Below are 9,319 nucleotides of genomic sequence, written 5' to 3'. Positions count from 1 at the left end.
GCAACATGGGCTTGTTTCCCTGGCATTACCCGAGTATCTTAGCAACAGGACCACGCCAGATTATTACCTCACCGTGTGCGGCTCCATGTATTAACCTCAACATAATATTTGTTCTATTTTTTTGTTTCAGAATTTCACCAGATTGAAGAGATATTATTGGTACATGTGTTCGGTGAGAGATCTTTATTTAATAAGAGAAATGCAGCACCAGTTGAAGATTTGCTCAGTGTCACAAGTGGACACCTAAGAATGTGATTGGAACTAAAACCCCACCTTGTCTTTTGTCCTAGATTGACAGGAGTCTTACTTAGCCAGATTAATCTGGGATGCTTAGCTTCATATCTTTGAACTGAGGGATTCAAAACTATGCCGGCAGAATGCTTAATATCGGCAATATCATCCGGAGTCAAATAGAATGCAAATTACTTCTACATTTGAAATGTCAACTTAAACATGCCACGCATTGGGCTAGTGGGTAGCCAAGGAACTAATTTAAAGTAATTTAGTTGATTCAGAGCACCACTAATCCTTAATTTTCTTTCTGACATTGAGGTTACAGGAAGAATGGGTGGGAAGAGAACAGACGATGACACTAGTGAGAATCGTAGATGTATTTCTACCTGGCCCTGTAGTCACTGACGTGCTAATGTGGAGTTATTTCCTCCTGTAGACTTCATTTTATGTCAAGAACAACTCTATGTTGTAGATCACAACAACAGACATACTGTACACTGGAATTGCCTGGGTACAGACAAGAATGCTATACTTACACATACAGTACCAGTCAAAAGTTTGGACACCTACTCATTCCAGGGGTTTCCTTTGTTTGTACTATTTTCTACATTGTAGAATAATAGTGAAGACATCAAAACTATGAAATAGCACATATTGAATCATGTAGTAACCAAAAAATAATAAAACAAATAAAGATATATTTTATATTTGAGAAGTAACCACCCTTTGACTTGATGGCAGGTTTGCACACAATTTAATTCAAAACAATTGAAAGTAAATCATTGTTTTGAAAAATATTTGTACCAAAAGATTTTACCGAAGAAATATCCCCCCAAAAAATCTACCAAAGAAATATCAACATTTTATTTTTGTCATGAGATGTTAGGTTGTTCCCTTCCATTCTGGAATGTTTTATTTGATCTAATGAGTGTCTGTGTGGCAACAAGGACACACTGCACTGCGTGTGAACAACATAACTGTATGCTACCATAGGACTACTGCAGTCCAGTACAACTCAACAAATTATTTTATCTCCCTTATAAATGAAGATCCTGGTCATGGACCTCCATCAGGAGCAAACACAGGTGCTCCCAAGGGGGAGGCAATTCAAAGAGAAGAGAGGAGGGGGACAGAGTAGGAGCTAAAATACAGCACAAATTGATGGCCACATGTCAATGAGATGGAGACAACCAGGGCGAAAGGTAAATGTCCCTGGGTAGATGTTTGTGCAGGTATATTAGTGGAGTTCACACTGGGCCCCTGGCTGTGTGTGTGTGTGTGTGTGTGTGTGTGTGTGTGTGTGTGTGTGTGTGTGTGTGTGTGTGTGTGTGTGTGTGTGTGTGTGTGTGTGTGTGTGTGTGTGTGTGCGTGTGTAAATCATGACTATCCCCTCAGCCTTTCCCTTTAAGGGCCCAATGGAGCACTTTCAGCTATTTTATACAACAATAATAATTTTTATATTTCATAGTAACAGGATACAGTGGGAAGAACAAGTATTTGATACACTGCAGATTTTGCAGGTTTTCCTACTTACAAAGCATGTAGAGGTCTGTAATTTTTTATCATAGGTACACTTCAACTGTGAGAGACGGAATCTAAAACAAAAATCCAGAAATCATGGATGGTATGATTTGTAAGAAAATGTATTTGCATTTTATTGCATGACATAAGTATTTGATACATAAAAAAGCAGAACTTAATATTTGGTACAGAAACCTTTGTTTGCAATTACAGAGATCATACGTTTCCTGTAGTTCTTGACTAGGTTTGCACACACTGCAGCAGGGATGTTGGCCCACTCCTCCATACAGACCTTCTCCAGATCCTTCAGGTTTCAGGGCTGTCTCTGGGCAATACAGACTTTCAGCTACCTCCAAAAGATTTCCTATTGCGTTCAGGTCTGGAGACTGGCTAGGCCACTCCAGGACCCTGAGATGCTTCTTACGGAGCCACTCCTTAGTTGCCCTGGCTGTGTGTTTCGGGTCGTTGTCATGCTGGAAGACCCTGCCACGACCCATCTTCAATGCTCTTACTGAGGGAAGGAGGTTGTTGGCCAAGATCTCACGATACATGGCCCCATCCATCCTCCCCTCAATACGGTGCAGTCGTCCTGTCCACTTTTCAGAAAAGCATCCCCAAAGAATGATGTTTCCACCTCCATGCTTCACGGTTGGGATGGTGTTCTTGGGGTTGTACTCATGCTTCTTCTTCCTCCATACACGGCGAGTGGAGTTTAGACCAAAAAGCTCTATTTTTGTCTCATCAGACCACATGACCTCCTCCCATTCCTCCTCTGGATCATCCAGATGGTCATTGGCAAACTTCAGACGGGCCTGGACATGCGCTGGCTTGAGCAGGGGGGCTGCAGGATTTTAATTCATGACGGTATAGTGTGTTACTAATGGTTTTCTTTGAGACTGTGGTCCCAGCTCTCTTCAGGTCATTGACCAGGACCTGCCATGTAGTTATGGGCTGATCCCTCACCTTCCTCATGATCATTGATGCCCCACGAGGTGAGATCTTGCCTGGAGCCCCAGACCGAGGGTGATTGACCATCATCTTGAACTTCTTCCATTTTCTAATAATTGCGGCAACAGTTGTTGCCTTCTCACCAAGTCTACACTTTTATCCCTGATGTCCTAACACAGCTCTCTGGTCTGGGCCATTGTGGAGAGGTTGGAGTCTGTTTAATTGAGTGTGTGGACAGGTGTCTTTTATACAGGTGCAGTTGATACAGGTAATGAGTGGAGAACAGGAGGGCTTCTTAAAGAAAAACTAACAGGTCTGTGAGAGCCGGAATTCTTACTGGTTGGTAGGTGATAAAATACTTATGTCATGCAATAAAATGCAAATTAATTACTTAAAAATCAGACAATGAGATTTTCTAGATTTTTGTTTTAGATTTTGTCTCTCACAGTTGAAGTATACATATGATAAAAGAATTACAAACCTCTACATGCTTTGTAAGTAGGAAAACCTGCTAAATCGGCAGTGTATCAAATACTTGTTCTCTCCACTGTATATCATATGCAGTTGAGTGGGAGCTCTCCAACGTGACATTGTTTGAAGAAGCATGCCAGTGTGTCACAAACATTATCTCATCAATGTGATCATTTCACTGGGAGATTCCAGAGTTTACATGAAGGACATTCCAACATGGCTACATCTCAAAGTGATCACAAATGATATGAAACAACTCATGCTGACTTGAGGCTGTCCTAATATGGACACCAGAAATATAATTTAAGGACTTCCCACAGTTAACATGTATATAGATACTTGCAGTGGTGTAAAGTTCTTAAATATATTTTAAAGTACTACTTAAGTAGTTTTTTGAGATATCTGTACTTTACTTTTACATGTATATTTTTGACTACTTTTACTTTTACTTCACTACATTCCTTAAGAAAATATTGTACTTTTTACTCCATACATTTTCCTTGACACCCAAAATGTCACGACTTCCACCGAAGTCGGCTTCTCTCCTTGTTCGGGCTGCGTCCGGCGGTCAACGTCACCGGTCTTCTAGCCATCGCCGATCCATTTTTCATTGTTCCATTTGTTTTGTCTTGTTCCCCGCACACCTGGTTTACATTCCCTAATCACATTGTATATATACTGTATATTCCTCTGTTTCCCCCATGTCCTTGTGTGGAATTGTTTTGTGTTACGTGTTTTATGGGACACGCCAGGCTGGTTTTCCATGTTCTCTGTTTATTTCACGGAGTATGTTTACTTGGTAACTACAGCTTTTGTGACTGTTTTCGCGCTTTGCACTTTTGCCATTTTTGCTGGAGGTTTTCACGCAGTTGCGTCCGTCTGCTGTTTGCTCCTGTCTATATAAATAAATAAACTCTCTGCTCTCCTGCACCTAGCTACGTACGCACACCCGAGACAGAATTCCACACCACCCATGGAGTCAGCAAGAGCAGGTACCCCGGTTAGAGGAGTTGAGGAACGCGTCCGAGAACACTCGGCAATGCTGCAACATCTCGGCGCCACGATGGATCGCGATGTCCAGGCCATGGACCTCTGGGAGAGACAGGGAGTCTCTCCTGCGCCTCGACCAGCACAACCAGGGGTATCTCTACCTGTCCCTCCTGGATCCAATCCCAGTGGGATGCAGCACAGTGCCAGGGGTTCCTATTACAGCTCGACCTATACCTGGCCAATGTTCACCCAGCTCCCTCGGGAAGGAAGAGGGTGTCCGCCCTCGTCTCATGCCTCTCAGGGTGAGCTCTGTTGTGGGCAAACGGAGATGCGGAGTTGGACCATTTAGAAGAGTACCCGCTTCCGGGCAGTCTTTGACCATCCGCCCGAGGGTAGAGCGGCGGGGGAGCAGCTCTTCCACCTGAGGCAGGGGACGAGGAGTCCCCTTATCGACCACTACTGATGCAGCCTGCGCGAGGATGTCCGGCGGGAGCTGGCCTGCAGGGATGCCACCATCACCTTTGACCAACTGGTGTATCTGTACATCCGGTTGGATAACCTGCTGGTCACCCGCGGACGTCCAGAGAGGGCTCTGTCGGTTCCTTCCGCTCTGGTGCCCATAAAGCTGGGAGGGGCTGCACTTAGGGAGGCTGGAGGAGGGGCCTTCACGTGCACCATGTGTGGCAGCAGAGGCCACACTGCCGGTCGGTGCCTGGTTGGTTCCTCTGGGAGTCGAGGCAGCAGGCAGGGCTCTCTGGCATCATCCCAGGTGAGTAGGCACCACTCTCATCCAGAGCCCTCTATTGACCACCTGTTTGTTCATGTTTGTTTTCCTGAGTTTTCGCCGCATTCCCAGCATAAGGCGCCTGTCGATTCAGGCGCGGCTGGGAATTATATCAACAGACCGTTCGCCCTTAGTTTAGGGATCCCCATTGTTCCTATGGTTAGACCTTTCCCGGTACACGCTCTGGATAGTCGACTATTAGGGTCCAGGTTAATTAGGGAAGCCAACATCTCCATGGCCATGGTGACGTGGGGGAGACACGAGGAGAGCATCAGTCTCTTCCTCATTGACTCTCCTGCATTTCTCGTGGTACTAGGCCTTCCCTGGTTGGCTCGTCATGACCCCACCATTTCATGGCAACAGAGAGCTCTAACGGGGTGGTAGCGAGAGTGCTCGGGGAGGTGTGTAGGGGTTTCAGTTGGTGCTACCACGGTGGAAAGTCCAGACCAGGTCTCCACCGTGTGCATCCCCCAAGAATATGCCGATTTGGCTCTCGCCTTCTCCAAAAAGAAGGCGACTCAATTACCACCCCATCGATGGGGGGATTGTGCGATAAATCTCCTGGTAGACGCTGTACTTCCCAGGAGTCACGTGTATCCCCTGTCGCAAGCGGAGACGGCAGCTATGGAGACATATGTCTCTGAATCCCTGCGTCAGGGGTACATTTGGCCTTCCACTTCACCTGCCTCCTCAAGTTTATTTTTCGTGAAGAAGGAGGAAGGTCTGCTCCTGTGCATTGACTTTCGAGGTCTCAATCAAATCACGGTGAGGTACAGTTACCCGCTACCTCTCATCGCCACGGCGATTGAGTCAATGCACGGGGCGCGCTTCTTCACTAAACTGGATCTCAGGAGCGCTTACAACCTGGTGCGTATCCTGGAGGGGGACGAGTGGAAGACGGTGTTCAGTACCACCTCAGAGCATTATGAGTACCTCGTCATGCCGTATGGGTTAATGAATGCTCCATCAGTGTCCGTATGGACAACGGCAGCCACACAGTGTTGGTGTCAGTGTCACACAGACTTGGAAGAAGTACATTAGAAGTATGGATACACAGGATACATAGTTATCAGAAAGTACCAAGTATGAGGTTTCCTCGACATTCATGTTTCATCTGAAGGTGAACAGTAAAGTGAAGAAAAGTACCCACATCAAAGTTCTCGTGTTAAATTGTTCTGGCAATGTGTGGTTGTATCGGTTGACATGGGTGGGTTTGGAATCTGTGATCATTATTGTTGAGCAAAATTGGTCCAACTACATACAGAAACTCTATCTGGGTAAAGTTTTTGACAATTTGACAATTGTAGATTATAGCCTTGCTTCTCATTGGCATTAGGTTTTATGCAATTGTTCCAGGGAAGACTCAGTAACCAGGAACATATTTAGGACCATCATTGTGTTTTATTTGGAACAGTCCCTTCCTCTGATGTGAGTGAAGATCGAGGGAGTGAAGCAATTAATTGGAAAACGTTCTATTGCCGATCTCGGATCCAACTCCAGCATAAGCCAAAAACATGTGAATAATGCATTTCAAAGTATGTTTTCTTCTCCGTGCTTAAGAGGAAACTTCATAAATGGAGAAAATGCCCCTTTGATTCCCATTAAATGACAGTGTAACAAATGGCTTTGTTTAACAGCCCCTTCAGTGTCTGGGGTTTTATTGATAGAAGCTGGACCGCTGGTTCAGGATTTATGGAAGAAAGAGAGGAGAGGGTGATAAAGTATTTGTGTGAAAGTTACCGATTTCTCAGGTGGCATGTCTGGACCTTGGGGAACTATTGGCTCCAAGCGGCCGTGTCGGCTCCTCCAGTGTCTGTCCTCAATAACAAGTGTTGGACAGCTGTGATTTCATATTAAGGAGTTTTCCTTTGCGTTCCTATCCCGTTCGGTCTGCAATGCACCCCTGGTACCTTATTGTCGATCTAAAGTGTTAGGTCTTCTGGGAGCCATTGAGGGCCCAGCTGCCAAACAACGGGGAGAGAGACCATTTGTCTAAGCCTGCTCATCTCCAGCTGAGCGCCCTACTTTTCCCTCTCTCTCTTTCCCTCCCTGGTGGACACAGGCTTCTGTGAGGACACAGGATTCCAGTGAGGACACAAGGGCAAAAAGAGGGAGAAAGAGAGGAAGTGAGTGAAGAGGAAAGAGACCAGGGAGAGATGAGGGAGTGAAAAAAGAGGACAGAGACCAGGGAGAGATGAGGGAGTGAGGGAAGATGACAGAGACCAGGGAGAGATGAGGGAGAGAGGGAAGAGGAAAGAGACCAGGGAGAGATGAGGGAGTGAGGGAAGATGACAGAGACCACGAAGAGATGAGGGAATGAGGGAAAAGGACAGAGACCAGGGAGAAATGAGAGACTGAAAAAAAGAGGACAGAGACCAGGGAGAGATGAGGGAGAGAGGGAAGAGGAAAGAGACCAGGGAGAGATGAGGGAGTGAGGGAAGATGACAGAGACCAGGGAGAGATGAGGGAGTGAGGGAAGATGACAGAGACCATGAAGAGATGAGGGAATGAGGGAAGATGACAGAGACCAGGGAGAGATGAGGGAGTGAGGGAAGATGACAGAGACCAGGGAGAGATGAGGGAGTGAGGGAAGATGACAGAGACCATGAAGAGATGAGGGAATGAGGGAAAAGGACAGAGACCAGGGAGAAATGAGGAAACAGCTGAGCATGCTCCTTGTAGTGCACTCTAATCAGACAAGACTGATATACATATTTTATGGTGTTTTATCTTTCTTTATTCAAGTCTTGTGAACATTATATTAATGTAATATCCTATATATTTTAGTTTATACGAATGTACAATGTATGTTACCATTGATCAACATACTGTATCAGCAAGCAACTGAAAGGGAACACCTGTGATATTTTCACAACATAAATATAATTAAGAAAATTAATCACCAAATTGTCTATATAATACTTCAACAATTCTTGCCTGAGATAAACCTGTCACACTCATTAGCTATCATTTTTGGCTCCATTCTCCATATGACCTGTCTTCTGTTGTGCCATCAAAGCTAAAGAGTCAAAAGGTAAATGTGATCATAACCGCAAATAACATCAATAAAGGCTAAATGAAGGGAGTAACATCAATTTCATCATGGTTACCTAATAGTCATTACTTATTTACTTTACCAGGCAAGTCAGTTAAGAACAAATTCTTATTTACAATAACAGCCTACCCCAGACAACACTGGGCCAACTGTGCACCACCCAATCACAGCCAGATGTGATGCAGCCTGGATTTGAACCAGAGACTGTGGGGACACCTCACTGAGATACAGTGCCTTAGACCGTTGCGCCATTCGGGAGCCCAAATTGCCTCTGTAAGAAATCTAATTATAATGTATGGTATCCATATTAGGGCAGCCTCACTCTGATTTATTAAGATATTATAATATGTAGGTTGTAGAATGTTTTTTTTTTAGGTTTGGTGTTTTTGTTGATGGTACAGTAAGCATAGCCGAAATGCCTATGAGAGTATTTGAGACTGTAGTACTGATTACTATTTTAAAGGCCTCTAATAGTACCAGACAGGATATTGATGACTATGGCCTGTGGAAGACTTCACTCCTGGGGGATTTCCTGGAATGTTATCCAATGTAGGTCTCTTCTCCAGCAGAGAGGATGATGTCCCAGAGTTTCTCCCTCCCCTAGACACTTTTTCACATTATACCTACTGTGTATTCACAACTGGTTGCAATTATTTCACTAGTCATCAGGAAACAAAGATGGTTCTGGATACATTAGTGGTACATTTTCAGAGTCAGTCATCCACCACCCAATGACCCTGTGAATGGTACATTACACTGCAGGGAAGGCAACAACATGACTTTTGAAGAATAGTATAAGGGGCTTCAGACAGGTATTGTTGTTTGTTTGCTAGGGGGTAAATTGTGTGTACTCCCGGGTTGGGGGTTTCAAAGAGACAAAACAATGAAAAACGTCCCTAATATCACTGGCTTCAGACTGTATCTAACGGGGAAAGCCGGCCTGAGAAGATCATTTTTAACTTTTCCCAAAGCTTTGTTGGAGGTAAAAAAAAAGGGAAAAAAAAGAAGCCTAGTCTAGACATGCAATTGGACTAGGAAAAGGGGAGCAAGAAATTCATGGATTATGCCGGCAGGAAAGAGTAATCTCTATGCTACTTTGTTGGGCTTACTGTTGCATGTCAATGTTAATGGCGCTTGAAAGATCCCTCAGAACCAACCCTGATATTTAGGGGTTTGCATCGGCTATTGACCCATAATTACCTGTGTTTTGACGAATTACAGGTGTGCGAGGCATGGGTTTCACATCCTGTGTAAACAGTGAGAGAGAGATGATGCCTCAGGCCTTATATCATCAAGGGACCTTGTGAGCTGGGCAT

Source organism: Oncorhynchus keta, chromosome 4 (genome assembly GCF_023373465.1).
Source record: "Oncorhynchus keta strain PuntledgeMale-10-30-2019 chromosome 4, Oket_V2, whole genome shotgun sequence".
Lineage (NCBI taxonomy): Eukaryota > Metazoa > Chordata > Actinopteri > Salmoniformes > Salmonidae > Oncorhynchus > Oncorhynchus keta.
This window is presented reverse-complemented; position numbering follows the sequence as displayed.